Raw genomic sequence first — 16298 nt, 5'->3', positions numbered from 1 at the left:
GATGTATTCTCCATGGATCTTGAAAATAAAATATGACTACATTTTTTAAAAGTTTTAGTAAAAGGCAGAAAACATTCAAAAAATTTTAAGATACTTGATGTTCAGTTTGTTAGGATCCTCTCATGTCTAGTTTGGGATAGTAATTTTCAGGGAAAACATTGAAGTTGAATCTTAGAAATACACTAAAAGTTGCTGAATCACATTATTTCTCTGTATTCTGTGCTAATAGTTTTTGAAAAACAGAATAATTGGCACTTTATTTTTTCAACTACTGTCTTCCCAACATGTCACAAATTATAATCTTCAGATTCTTCATGAATAAATGACAATTTTGTTTATTTATTTATGTCTTATCTTTGCAATTAAATTTCAAATATTTGGAAGATAGTCTTTGATTTGTAATTTATATTTAAATTAGCAGTTTCATCCTTTTCCTTCTAAAATTCTTCTTTTCCTTAGTTTAATCTATTTTCCAGGAATTATATTTTGCCTCATGAAATTATCTCCAATTTTTCATATTTACTTTGTTATTTCATATTCATTTATTTGTTACTTTATATTGTAAATATTTTTATTTATATATCTTATATTTAATTTGCATTATTTATGTTTACTTTTATTTGTTACTTTATATTCATGGTACTTTAAGTCATAGTGTTATACTGTACTGTAGCCCTAATTGGCCTAGAACTTGCAACCTTCCTCCTTGCAGCTGACTCTGCTTCCTGAGTGCTGGCATTAAAGGGGCTCCTGACTACACTCTGTTTTCAGATACAAAAAGATAAATTCATAGAGGTAAGTGAACGTTATTGATCTAATTTACAATAAAATATCACAACCAAGACAAGCTATAGCAGGGCTTCTATTCATGGATGATATCTACAGGATAAGAGCAAGTCACAGCAGGGAAGCATGGCAGATACTGGAAGGCACAGTGGCTAGGACAGGTAGCTGAGGGATTACATCCTGAAGTACAAAGTAGAAACAGAGAACATCAAAAAAAATAATAGGAATACAGAAATAGTATTTGGAAAATGACATAAAGATAGATTTTCTAAATATCTGTGTAAGTATAAGGAGTCAGTAGGCAAAAATCTAGCTATTTCTTTCTTATTAAAAATAAGAAAGAAAAATGAGAATTCCACACTTATGTTAATGATATATCATTATATCTACTCTGTTTCTTTCCTCTAATATACTCCCCAGAACTCCATTTCTTCTTTCAAACTTATTTTATGTGCATGAGTATCTGGTTTCCATGTATGACTATGCATCACATGTGTGCCTGGAACCAGTGAAATTCATAAGAGGACAACACACCTCTAGATCTGAAGTTACAGATGGTTATGAGCTCTTTGTTGGTGCTGGGAATTGAATTTGTGTCTTCAAGAAGAGGAATAAGTGCTGTTACACACTGAGCTATCTTCTTAACTTCCTCTCTTTGGTTTAAATATATAACCTACATTTCCATTGAGTACAACCCATATGTGCATAGGTGTAAAGCCATCCACCATAGCATGGCAAACCTCGTCGTGTCCTCATCTAAAGAAAGAACGGTTCTCCCTCTATCAGCAACTTTCCACAACCAATAACTGCTCAGGTAAGATGGGACCTAGGGATCATATACCCCATCTACTCAGGTTTTGGTTGATTTTTTTCTTGTGCAGATGTTTTGCAGGTAACCATAGCCAAAGTGGGATCAATACTGTAGTATATACATTATGTCCGGAAGACAAAGGTAATATTCCACACCTCTACTCCTTCCTGGCTACTCTTTTACACTGTTAATATTATTTTACCACACATTATACTTTCTCATACAACTTAAATGCTTTCTTTTATAAGAGTTGCCATGAAATATCCAAATAATCAAAAATATTATATCAGAAAGAAAGAGTTGCCAAGTTCATGGTATCTCTTCACAGCAATAGAACACTGACAAAGACAGCATCATTACAATGTCAGGCTTTTTTTTTTACTGCAGCACTTTTATTTTCCTTTACACAATGTTGCTGGGGCCTAATGTTCTCACTGAACAGTAGAAAACCAAAATTTGTCATTTCTTAAAGAATTGAGTACAAAAAACCTTACATAAATTAAAAGGATGAATACATTTACAGGTGTCAATGCAAACGTTCCCAACGCAAGGCAAGTAACAACCCACGGCGGTCAGGAGGGAAAACACCAGAACAGAAGCTGGGTCCTAAGGCTTGGACTTTCCCACACTGTTAGACCGGCAAGACAGAAGTGGTAACTGGTTCAGGAACCCTTGCCAGCCTGGAGAAATCCTGGAAGTCAGCTGTCGGCTAATACCCTGCACAGATCGCTGCACGGTGCTCACACAGATCCACCAGGCTGGGGATTTCTCTTCCACAGCGCGCTCTCCCTAGCCACCAAGGGACCGAGCCACATGACTAAGGACTAAATCAAGATATGCACAGGGTATTAACATATACCAAGGGAACAGTTAACTTGAATACAAGGTCAAAAATCAGCAACAAGTTCTACGATCCAGTGCTGATATTGGATACAAGCTTCAAGGACAAATTTCTTTTCAAAGGCTTATTCCAGTTTCATGAGGCTAGCATGAGGTGTGTACATTTGCCAGGGCAAATCGATACTTCAGAATCAGCTCATGCAGTAGATGCCTGGCACCTGCTCAGTCCATCTAGAAGCATTTGCGGTGCACGATGGAGAGGCCTGATTCGTCATACTCCTGCTTGCTGATCCACATCTGCTGGAAGGTGGACAGCGAGGCCAGAATGGAGCCGCCAATCCAGACTGAGTACTTGCGCTCAGGGAGGGCGATGGTCTTAATCTTCATGGTGCTGGGAGCCAGGGTGGTGATCTCCTTCTGCATCCTGTCAGCAATGCCTGGGTACATGGTGGTGCCACCAGACAGCACTGTGTTGGCGTACAGGTCCTTGCGGATGTCCACGTCACACTTCATGATGGAGTTGAAGGTGGTCTCTTGGATGCCACAGGACTCCATTCCCAGGAAGGAGGGCTGGAAAAGCGCCTCTGGACACCGGAAGCGCTCGTTGCCGATGGTGATCACCTGCCCATCAGGCAGCTCGTAGCTCTTTTCCAAGGAGGAGGAGGATGCAGCAGTGGCCATTTCCTGCTCAAAATCCAGGGCAACGTAGCACAGCTTCTCCTTAATGTCACGCACAATTTCCCGCTCAGCCGTGGTGGTGAAGCTGTAGCCTCTCTCAGTCAGTATCTTCATGAGGTAGTCTGTCAAGTCCCGGCCAGCCAGGTCCAGACACAAGATGGCGTGGGGAAGGGCGTAGCCCTCGTAGATGGGCACTGCGTGTGTGACCCCGTCACCAGAGTCCATGACAATGCCAGTGGTGCGCCCGGATGCGTACAGGGACAGCACCGCCTGAATGGCCACATACATGGCTGGGGTGTTGAAGGTTTCAAACATTATCTGTGTCATCTTCTCTCTGTTAGCTTTGGGGTTCAGAGGGGCCTCGGTCAGAAGCACCGGGTGCTCCTCAGGGGCCACACGCAGTTCATTGTAGAAGGTGTGGTGCCAGATCTTCTCCATGTCGTCCCAGTTGGTGACAATGCCGTGCTCAATGGGATACTTCAGGGTCAGGATACCTCTCTTGCTCTGGGCCTCGTCACCCACGTACGAGTCCTTCTGGCCCATGCCCACCATGACGCCCTGGTGCCGGGGGCGCCCGACGATGGAAGGGAACACACCTTGGGGGCGTCGTAGCCAGCAAAGCCAGCTTTGCACATGCCGGAGCCATTGTCAATGACGAGGGCGGCAATTTCTTCTTCCATTGCGATCGGCGAAGGACAGGGCGACAGAGCAGCGGGAGAGGAACACGCAGCACAGGCCGGCGGCGGAGACTGAGCAATGTCAGGCTTTTTAATGGGTACTAGAAATGTGAATTCAGATATTCACACCCATTAGTTAAGCATTTACCTGGTATACTTTTAAACAAAGTGATTATGTAAGAAAAATAAAGGAAACCACACCTTTTTCTTGAAATAACAAAAATATACAATGTTCTGGATTAAGGATAATAAATAGAAAGAAATGTATTTCAGACACAAAATTTTGAACAGAAGGCAAGAATTAGAATTTCTATGAAACTGAAAGAAATAAATTTACTTTGGTCAGTCATTTCTATCCACATTAAAAAAAATGATTGATGGTGTGTGTGAAACATCTGTCAATGTTTTCTATGAAAGGACAATTGAAAATATAAAAGAGAATAGATAAATCTCAGTCTGTTAATATTTGTAAATGGATCTTTGTGAAGATTTATCCCCTTCTGTCTTTTTTTCTCTAATTTTGTTTTTAAAATAATCCTAAATAACAACTGCCAGGGAAAATCATCCTGGTGTTTCTCTTTACTTTCTTCTCCACAGTGTCATCTTGATTACAGAAGGTTGTGTCTCAGACTAGTGGACAAACACATAGTGTCTGAGTAGATTGTGAATTTTTAGTTCATAAATATTGCAGAAAATGTCAATGATTTATGAATATTATTTTCCATTTAAATATATTGGAATGACATACCTACTGACAGTTAGCATGACATATAACAAATTGAGTAAGTGTTCATCATCATTAAATTTCAGTTCTTTGTCCAATAACCATTAAAAAAGTTCACAAAGTAACTTTGTTTCTGATATATATATATATATATATTGTGAAGGTTATAATTTGTATATGTACATAATTTGAAGCTTATATATATATCAGCAAGCTACTTATAATCGGTCATGAGAGCATTACTCTCATAAATAAATTGATGCCTCTTATTAAAACCCTTATAAATCCTTTTCTTAGACTCACCACTTTCACCATGGGATGAGGTGACCAAGAGCAAATTCAGTAAATGCTGGCATATTTATAGGTTTTGCATCTACCAGAACAATGAAAACTAAACTTCATTTGGGAGAATCAGGCATGCTGTCACAGTAACATAAAACAGTTCAGACTTGACAATGAGTATGCTACCATTTATTTTCTTTCAGTGAATTTACTTTTCAGATACTGTTTTATTACATGAAAATATGTCCACACTTTCTTCATACTAATGTGCTTTATTGTGTCAACTCTATCAGTATTTCAAATAACAAATTGTTACTGTATCTTTTAGGAGAATGTTTGAATTTTTTTAACCTAAATGGTAATACTGTATATACTTTAGAAAGACCTTGAAACCTACCAATATAACATGGTGACATTACAAAATGCTATGTGTATTCAGAAGGTCAGACTTTTGTTCCCCATTAGACATAAATAGTCTGACATAAGATGTGCTAATATCCATAAAATATGTTCAAATTAAGGGAGGAGTTTCTTATTTTTCATGACCCAGAAATGTAGGAGGAATGCTAAGAGAGGTTGAAAACTGGCAATCTTGATTAAAACATTTAGTCAAAAACAACTTTCTCAAAGGGAATTTAAAGGTCCTCTACAGTGAACACCCAGTGTAAAGGGAAGCAGTGTTCTGGCAGCTGATGTGTATTTAGATAGTGGTGCGAGCAGAGATTAAGCCAGCCTCCTCATTGCCCTATTTTATACAGTTCAAAACAGTTTTCATACCTTGCAAAGACTGAAAGAGAATAGAAAGCTACAAAAGAAAATGTTTAAGATAACATGGACTGAGTCAAGAAATTTATGGAAAAAAAGCAATTTCTCTAACACTAAAATACAAGGTGAAGAAGGGATTACTAGCAGAAATTTATTTAAAATGTAAAATGGAAGTAATGAATTAAGTTGGCTATGATAAGCATAGTTTCAATGTAGTTGAAATAGTATAATATTGAAAATGGATGTGCTAGCTGGAACTCAGGTAGGAGAAGTTGATGGATATCTTAATACTTAGAATATCGAGTATTTCTCGCAGAAAACCAGTGTTTATTTGACACTCCCCAAAATCGTAGGACTTTTAACCATTTTATTAAATATGATCACCCTGTTCTTTGTGAACATAACCACCACAGCACATCTGTGAACAAGATTGGCTTATACCCAAAGGATACACTATTATTTACAAGGACATCTGTTCAACTATGTTCATAGCAACATTATTTGTAATAGCCAGAACCTGGGAACAACTTAGAAGGTCACTAACCAAAGGTTAAAAAAATGTTGTACAATTACGCTATTGAGTATTACTCAGTGATAAAAGAAAATGACAATTTGTAATTTGCAGGCAAATGGATAGAACTAGAAAGAGAAAAAACACCGTGAGTGAGGTAATTTGACCCAGAAAGACAGTCATGGTATGTACTCACTCATAAGTGGATATTAGATGTAAAACAAAGGATAACAAAGCTACAATCCATAATCCCAGAGAAGCAAGGTAAAAATGGGGTCTCTAAGAGGGACACATGGAGATACCAGGAAGGGAAAATAGTTAAGATAACCTAAGTAAACTTGGAGGAAGTGTAGAAGGGAGGCTATGGGGGATGGGAAAATGAGGATTCAAAAAGACCGAGTTGGGGTAGGGAAGGAGAAGGGAACAATGAAGGAGTCACCTTGATAGAGGAAGCCATTATGGAGTTAGGAAATAACCTGGTGCTAGAGAAATTCTCATGAATCCATTAGGATGACCCCAGTTAAGACTCCTAGCAATAGTGGAGACGGTGTCTGAATGGGTCTTCCCATTTAATCATACAGTGACTACCCTAATTTTCATCATGGAACCTTCATCTAGTAACTGATGGAAGCATGTGCAGTGACCCACAGCCAAAGGTTTGGTTCAGCTCTTGTAGTTCAGCTGAAGAGAGGGAGGAGAGATCATATGAACAAGGGAGGGGGGTCAAGAGCAGGATGCGTAAAATCACAGAGAGAGCTAGTCCTCATCCAAGCTAGTAGGAGTTCATGGACTATGGAATGACAGCTAGGGAATCTTCTTGGATCAATCTAAGCCCTCTGAATGTGGTTGACAGTTATGTGGCTTGATCTGTTTCTGGGGACTTGCAGTGGCACCAGGACCTATCCCAGCTGCATGAACTGGCTTTGTGAAGCCCATTCCTTATGGAGGGATACATTGCTCAGCCATGATACAGGAGGGAAGGGTTTGGTCCTGCCTCAACTTGTTATCCCAGACTTTGTTGACTCCCCAGAAAAGGCCTTATCCACTCCAAGGAGTGGATGAGTTGTGGTAAGGGGTGAACTTGAGGGGGAGAAGGGGAAAGAGGGGGAAATGGGGTTAGCATATACAATGAAAAATATTTTTAAATAAAATTTCCCATCAAAAGCTATAGTGAAAAAAAGAAGAAGGGAAAACTATTATTTACAAGTTTTTGCACAGCAGTAATACTGCATCTCTAGGCAGCCATATTGTTATGAGGGTGGCTTCCCTCCTATATATAGGAAAGACAATCTCCTGGAACGCATTCTGACTCATGTATCTTTCTGCCCTTTATTCTATGATGTTCTCTGATGTGAACATGATGGCCTGCTGTGAAAATGAAAATTTTCATGTTAATTTTTTCAGATAATCTGTTTGTAGAAAGGAAGAGTATAGAAAATACATTCTTTGATGAGGGGGTGAGAGCTACATTTATCTTTGGATCTGAGAATGCAATAATAAATTAGGTTAAGAATGTAGCATTAATCTGTTCTCTTCTAAGACCTGTGAACTTCAGAGTCCTAGATATTTAAAGTGCCATGTATGCTTTCCCTGCTACTAAATGGGCCTTAAGACAAATTTTACAGCTGTTGGTTACCACCAAGATATAAGCAATATATGATATACAGATTTGGATCTTTTTCTATACATATACATGTAAAAGTTAAACCAAGACTTAAACCTTAATCCTCAAACTATGAAATCACTGTAAGTAAGCAAAGTTGGGGGGGAGAACATGAAGGTATTAGTGTAGAAAACAGATTCTGATTGTCTTTGTTTGCTTTGTTGTGTGTTTCTTTTAGGAACCAAAAGCAAGCCAAATGGGAAACATGCACAAATGGGATTCTTTGGAATCAAAGAAGCCTTTTCAGAACTTTTGGAGTGAGAACAAAATTGAAAGGCATCCTATGGAAGAAAAAAATATTAACATATACTGCATCTAATAAAATACTAACATCTAGAATAAAATATGGTACTCAAAAACATGAACTTCAAAAGTGGGATTACCTAGCTAAAAATGCCCTAAGGAGACAAACAGACACCTCTCCAAAAAAATGAATGAAAATAGATAATAAACACATTAAAAGTAAAAGTTCATTTTTATTGATTGTAAGGAACACCCATCAAAATGACAATATGAATTAACCTAAGACCCAGTTAATGTAACTGTCATTCAATGTGATATTTAAAAAGCAACATTAGACCGGAAATTTCCTGTCATGGGATTTTAGCTCTCCTGGATCATTTATAAAGGCGGCAAGAGGGTATTTTGTTTGTACTGAAATGTTCTTGAATTCTTTGTGAATAGGTCAAACCCTCTCCTGTGAATTAGCATGGACATCTGCTGCTTGTGTTTGCACACAATGTAAAGTGCAAAACAAAGTTTCACTTACTGAAGCAGAGTACTGATCACAAATAATACAAAACCAATAGAAAAATATTTAGACGGCTTTCTCTTTTTATGTATTCTCCATTTCATCTCCAAATCAGGGAGTTTGCACACCTGTCTTTATCACGAAGTTCAGCTGTAGTCATATTTGATAACATATTATTATTATTATTTTAGATGAAAATCACTACACATAAGATAAAGATATAGCCAAATAATTTTCCTGGAAGGGCAAAGTCAGACATTTGTCAATTTAACTTCATTAAGAACAAACAAAACCAAAACAGATCATTCAAATTTTATACTTTCCAACTTGTAACTTCTAAAGCTAGTAATTCATGAATTCAAGAAATCTCCACTCAAAAATAATGATATTGGGAAAAGACAGCATCCCCATGTGATTAGCATTTTGCTGAAGCTGTCTTTGAGCAGAAAAGGTTGCTGATTTACTTATTCCATCATTTTAGAAGCTTAGTTTTGACAAGAGCAATGGGTCCTTTCTCCTCTATGGCCTCCCTGTCCTTAATCCCCATTGCAAATCGTTCAGGCCCCAATTTCTACATTTCATGTGTTTCGTATGTAGTCCATAAACACTTCTGACACTTTCTTAAAATCTTTTTTTCTGCTGTGCTGGGTCCCTTTCTAGTTTCCTAGAATCTGTCTGCATTCACTAACTCTCAAATAAATGTAAGTATACACAAACTAGAAGCTAGATTGCACATGAAGAGAATATATGGTGTTTGTCATCTTGATCCTAGTAGGCTACCTCCTTAATTGAACATTATAGAACTCGACCTATTTTCCTAAATTGGGTGATGCTGTATTTCTTGGTGCATTGATTTGCTATGTTCTAATTGTTCTTGCACTTGTTTATATTTGATCCGCATAGATTCAATGTTATTTGCATGTTTAATGTTTTTTTTGCATTGGTAATACACATGGTAAACTTGGTATGAGAGTATTTTAAGATAAGAATTCATCAGAATTTCAAATAACATTGTTCTGAGCCTTTTCTCACTCATTCATCAAACTAATATAGGTAATTATGTTAGTAAAAATCCATGATTCCATCCAAATCTATCTTTAGGAAATATCTTAGGGTCACATGAAACTTTGATGAAGGTTTTCTTACAGGAACATGGGTAACTCTGAGTTAGCTGCAATACCTGCCCCAGGATAAATAAAGACTCATAAAAGCTGCATCCCAGGAGCGTTCTGTTCAGTGTACAGGTACCTCTATCCAAGAGTATCATCCTTCCCAACAATGACAAGGCATATGTAAGCCTAGAAAGGGGCCTTGTGAATCATGTAAACTTTTAAGCTCTTGGATCTTGTAACTGAGTGAGCTGCTGGAGCCTTCTAAAACTACCTTCCTGAGTCTTGTGAACTTCCATCCTTCTTCAAGAAGGGTATATTGTACTTTGGAAGAAATGCCTACTCAAATACTATGGCTACCTGGAGAGTGTTTGACTTTCTAGTTTCATAGTTTTATAACTTATTTAATTAATATATTAATAAGTCTACTATTACTTGATTATTATAGTTGGAAAGATTTAAATTAGTTCACTGAGAAACTGAAATAACTTTTTAAATTCTACCATTGATATTTAGTGGAAAAAATATACATCCTAATCTAAATTTATTCTGAAATTATTTAATATTTTTCTCCCTAGTTGATTTTTATATATGAATTGAAATATGATCAAAACCCAAGTTTTTTTAAATTTACTTGTTAATAAGATATTATTTTTATGAAGCCAATAACAGATTCAGGTCAGAATAAATGTAGATCTTTATTTGAGTACAGGTTTTAATAAAGGGACAGAAAAATCAACACTTCTATAGCAGAACATTTCCTTAGCACGTATTATGCAGTGCACTTTTGCATAGTGAAAGCCCTTTCTGAAAGCTGGTCAGTCTGAGCAAGGTTGGAAGTCACCCTGTCTGAAAGTGGGTCAATATGAGCAAGGTTGGAAGTCAGTCAGTGAATTAATTTCCTGTTGTCTCTGTCAAAATTGGCTAAAACTTAATGATTCCAAACAATTAATTTTACTATATAAAGCACAATGAGCCTGGGTTATCAACAAACTGTTGTCAGGGTGGTGCACTGACTGAACTTGTAGGACAGTGCTGGTGTCCATGTCCTTTCAGCTTCCAGAGGTGACTCATGTCCATTCTTCCTACATCTCTAAAGACAGACCCAGCATCTCCAAACATGCCCCAATAGAAAACTCTTGATTCCTCCCATCTTTCCTCTTTTCTGAAGGATATTTGTGAGGACATGTGTCCCCCTTTCATATTACACACAGATTTCCTAATTTGCATTAAACTTAGTAACACCTTCAGGAATCTGTAAAAACCATTTCCCTTGTCAAGCAACAACACATGTTCAAAGCTTCCAAGTACTTGAACATAGATATCTTTGAGTTGGATAGGGATTGGTACTCTTACTGCACTGTGTAATACTAATATATAATAATATATTATTATATACTGTCACATAGAAAAATAAAATCAGTGTGCTCATGAGGCATCACTGAGTTAAATTTAAAAATTTTGGAAATTAATCAAGCGTGTACTTAATTTCACTGCTATCATGGAATTATTGACATTGTAGAGTTAATCCAAATTAACATTTATTGTAAAGTGTATAGAATAAACTTTGAAGTCATGTTCAATTGCTCAATATTTTTTTAATCCAGTGATCATTTTTATTGCTATTTATCAATAATCTTTCCACTAGATTCCATGTATGTATGTATATATACACAAAATATCATCTAATTAGTATTAAGTAATTAATAATGTTTACATAGAATGAGGGATGCTCCTCAGGTCTCAGTCTTAGATAAAGAAAAATAGGAAAAGAATGATGAGAACAGGAAAATTAGTCTTTGCCAGAGAAAAGCATACCAAAATTGCTATAAATACCATGTACTCAGACCTAAAAATGTCTACACACATGTAACATGATATGAATTGAACAGGTTGTATTCATATATATAGAATATATATACATATACAATTAAATAAAAAGTGAAAGGGAACAAAAGTGTACAGAAGAGAGCACGGAGGGAGAAAATGGAAAGGGGCAGTAACATAACCGTATTAGAATCCTAGAAACTGAACACAGCTGTTTACATAAATAAGAATGCATCATTTTATTTAGTGAGAGGTGCTAGACATTGGGAGAACTGTAAAATAAACCTTGATTGTAAAAAGCATAGGGGCTCAGATCCCCCCTTGGAAAGGTGTCCGCATCCAGCTGAAAACCACAGCAATGAGACAGAAAGTCCTAGGAGGCTAAGAAGAATCATAGGAAAGTTAAGGTAACATGAGACTTCACCAAAGTTCACACTGAGTATTATCTGCTGTGATTCCTCTTGAAAAAAAACAGTATTGCAGTTTTTAAAAATATTGAATTATTGATTGCTGTCAACATAGGAGCAGAGAAAAATAGGACACAGTATATTCTGAGAAACAGTTGAATTTTGGCATCTGCTCTTACTGTCTTCAACAATTAAAAATATTTTTCTGAACTTGATAAAGATGTATAATGTGCTCACATGGCTATTGACCTTGTAGCTTGAGTAGACTTCAAATTACTATTCTTTTTTAAGTCATTTTATCTCAAGTATTTTATTAGTATTTTGTTACTTGTAAAAACATTGGGTTCTTTATAAAAAGCAGATAATCCATGATACAATAAAGGTATTAATTAGGAAATGGTGCAAACGAGATGTTGAGAAATGGCATGATAGCACACCGAGCTGGAATTTTATTTCTTGAAAATTACATAAGATGAAGTTTCAAGCAACTAACACAGCTATTAAGATTTATCTTCTTATTTATTTATTTAGTGTGTGTGTATGTGTGTGTGTGTGTGTGTGTATACATGCACACAGTGTACAAAGACATGCCTCCCTGGTCTTTTGGAGGTCAGGGGACAACTTGCAGGAATCAGATACTTTCTTCTATTCTGGGTTCTGAGAATGGAACTCACGTGGTGAGGTTTGGTGGCAAGCACCTTCACTCCTTTATCATGTAGTTAGTTCTTCTCTGTGGTAATGTCTTTGGCTATCTTATCTAACAGACTCTGACAGCTCAGTACATGTTCACAGTTCAGGTTCTGGGAGTGTAACAGGTTGGTGTGTGTTTGTTTTTTGGAATACCATTGATGGAAACCATCAGACTTTTCCTTACATAATGTACTACTCCCATGCAGGTTTTGATTTGCTATTCAGAACTTCTTACTTCAAGGAGTCTAGGGAGTTGAGGAAGCAGTGAGTAAATGCATAAGGAGTGCATAACCCTCATTGAAGGCAGAACACTGACAATTAGTAAATTCTCAGACCCTGTGCCTCCAGGTCTGGTGACCTCCCTTTAGAGTCAGGGACCTTGGAGTCCAGCACCCTCCTAGGTGGGGGCTCTATTTTGTCAGAGCTTTTCATACCTACATCATCTCAGTGAAGTGGCTCTGGGCACTTGGTGGGAGTTGAGGTATGTAGTGACTGCTTTGAGAGAGGCTAGTGACAGGAAGAGGATTTTACTGGTTTTCAAATGAAGATTCATCACAAATATCTAATAATAATAAGGAAGGGGATATGTGGTTTATGGAGTCAATGTGTAAAGCATAGATGAGGTCTTGAATGTGTATCATTAACAAGACCCAAAGGCATCAGACCCATGGGATTTGGCAGCCTTCCTCCTGAGAATGCAAAGCTTTCCCATGAACCAAACATGAATGCTTACCAGAAAAAATGAATTGAAAAATGTGTACATAAAATAGCAATTGCAGCTTCCTCCACCGGGAATACTACAACCCAAGACTGCTCCCTTATATAGACCTCTTACGAAGACTAGGTAACTCTGCCTCATGTCAACTTCTCTGTACAGTTGTGTATTAATTCCCCCATCACCTGAGTCAGGTAGGTTTTCAGAACCAACTGTACAGTAAGTGGCAATAGACAAATTCTTTTCATATGATTTGCATAATCTACTGTATATCAATATGCTTTCCATAAACAATCATGCAATTTATGACTTCATTGTGTAATGAAATATTTAGTTAAATTTAACTATTCTGTGACATAAGTAGATATGGACTTATTTTAATATTTTCACATTTCATGTCTTTGTCAAACTGTTTTTAAAGGAGATTGTAATGAAGAAAAGCATATTTAATAATTCAGTTTTATTGCAGAAATGCCGAGGAAATATGGGCAACCTTTTACCTTATGTGGTAAAAGTATATCAAGTGATATTTCCCATCAAACTGTTATCCATTTGTTTCCACTTTAGAAATAGTGGTTGCTGAATAAATGTAATAAATATAATCTAAGAAAATAACAGATATGGTTTTTTCAGATTTATAAGGGTATTAGCGTGTGTGTGCACACACATGCATTTGTGTGTGTTTAACAGGAATAAGAATAAGATCTTAAAGATAGAAGACTAATGTGCAGTCTGTTGAGTACAAACAATGGAAAGACTGCTTCAGAAGCATTTACAATTATTTAATCCCAGATGTCATTAACTGTAATTGGTCCAACATTAAGGGGAAATTACATTTGAACTGGATTTTATAAAATTCCAATTGTGCAGAACCTACAGATGAAAATGATATTATTCACGTGGGAAATGAAAAAAGAAACACAAGGTATGCTTGGGGATGAATGAGTTTTAGTCACAGGGAATTGTGATGAATTCACAGTAATTATAAAAATGTTTTCATCTTTAGCTGCACAACCTTTGTAATTCAGGAATCTCCAGTTTAGATTTAGAATAAGTTAAAACTGAAAATAGAAACTAAAACGAGATAAAGTTACCCAAACAACAAATTCTAACGCAAATATATATGTTAACTTTGAAGAAAAGTAAAGAAAAATACAAATAAAATAGATATTACTATCCACATTACAGTTACTAATGTCTAACAATTGTCATGACTTATTGAACACACCAGATTCTTCTTGAAGAATTCCCTTTAACTTGTGTGTTGTGCTTAACATAAACAAAACCAATGGAGGAGGAAAGCATCAAGGAAAGACTTCCATTTTTCCACAGCAGGAGCATGGAAAAAGTACAAAGTCTTCCAGAAGGCAGACAAATAGTGGTTAAAATAATAAAACAGACTTTAAGTATTCACTTATTGTACCAGGTTGGCAGAGTTGATAGTAACCAGAATATTCACTTATTGTACCAGGTTGGCAGAGTTGATATTAACCAGAAAATAAGCAGTGTTCTATCAAAATTTGTTTTATCTCATTTTGATGTTTGTGTTAGGATGGTATAAGGCTCATAAGGTAAAACCATGTGATGACCTACGTTTGATGAGGAAGAAGAGAATTGAGTTTCATAAGATGTCCTCATGTGTGATATGTCATGCATCCATGTAGTGCCAATACCCCCAATATCAACATATTCAAATATAAAGAAATATATGCTATAAGGAGGAAAAGAACTATATCCAGATATACACAACTATCCAACAATGTGACAATATGAGAACATGAAATAAGTAATAAATAAATAGAGTGGAAATATTTAATTCAAATCCACACCACAGTCATACAAGATACATGCTGTAGTTACTACCGTTGGCAAACATTGGTTTGTCTATAACTGCAGTCTCATTTGAGAGACTGCAATGTGTTTCTCTATCAGTTATAAACAAAAACTTCAGTTTTGTTCTTTTTAATAGACCTTGAAACAGAGGCATACACTTACAATTTAAGCAACAAAACAACAAACCCTCTCATATTGGAATCTATGGCCTTTCTAGAGAAACATCTGTTTTACTTTCCTGTTTTACTTTTGTTCTTGTCACAGGTACCTGTATTATATATGAACAGCAAGAAGTGTTTGCTATAGCATAATTTCTTTTTCACTAGAGAAATAGAAATCAAGGTTATGCAATTGTTTGTGATAACTTGTCTAAAAGATTCATATTTAAAACTGGTTGAATTCTTTTTCATACAAGCTGCATCCCTGTACGAAAGACATAAGGATAATGAGGGCATCATATTATTTAAGTTGACACCTAGTATGTGTTAATTATTCTGCTTTAAGGTGGATATAATATTTTAAAGGAATAATGCAGATGCCACATAGGGAATAATGTCTCATCTGCACCCATATACTGCTGATACTAAGAAAAAAGCCTAATGTTATTTCCCATTACCTTGTGGTTAGTTTTGCCAGCAGGGCTGTAATTCTTCATCACTAATGTTTTGCTGAAATGTATTCTAAGATATTTACAAGACTAAATTTCAGTAACTGTGAAACAGACTTTGGGGTTTTAAAAAGGTTTGTTTACATTCTGAAATATTTTCAGGACTGGCATTAGATTATTAACAGAGGTATTTAAGTAAATATTAAGAGATCAAATTGTTTAAGATATATGTAGCATTTGTTTCATATATAATATACAACATACAGCATAAAGTGTGTGATATGCAATAAATGATACAAATATATTCCTTACCTTGGCTTGCAGGCTATTATCTATCTAGGCTAACAATGGCTGTATACAGAAGGAAAGTCCGAGAATCTAGAAGTTTTTCAGTCTACAGGAATAAGTGTTCTCAGGTGGTCTCCAGGATAGGCCAGAATCTTAAAGAAGTAGGCTCTGAAGGAATGGACTTTGAAGCTAGAGCTAGGACAAGCCAACAAAAATTAAAATCTTCCTCTTCTTTGCTCTTTATATAAGCAACTATGAAAAGGTATGGCCCAGATTTAAAGTGGGTCTTCCTGTCTCAAACAATCCACTATATCATGTTTCTCACAGGTGAGCA

At 36.4% G+C, this 16298-nt stretch overlaps 1 pseudogene; it reads right to left on the bottom strand.

Moving 5' to 3' along the window:
• Positions 1–1967: 1967 nt before the first annotated feature.
• On the bottom strand, positions 1968–3810 carry LOC121142474 (annotated as a pseudogene).
• Positions 3811–16298: the final 12488 nt, after the last annotated feature.

This window comes from Mesocricetus auratus, unplaced genomic scaffold, assembly GCF_017639785.1.
Source record: "Mesocricetus auratus isolate SY011 unplaced genomic scaffold, BCM_Maur_2.0 Super-Scaffold_100009, whole genome shotgun sequence".
Taxonomy (NCBI): Eukaryota; Metazoa; Chordata; class Mammalia; order Rodentia; family Cricetidae; genus Mesocricetus; species Mesocricetus auratus.
Note: the sequence above shows the minus strand (reverse complement) of the source record. Positions and strands in the feature narration are given on the sequence as shown.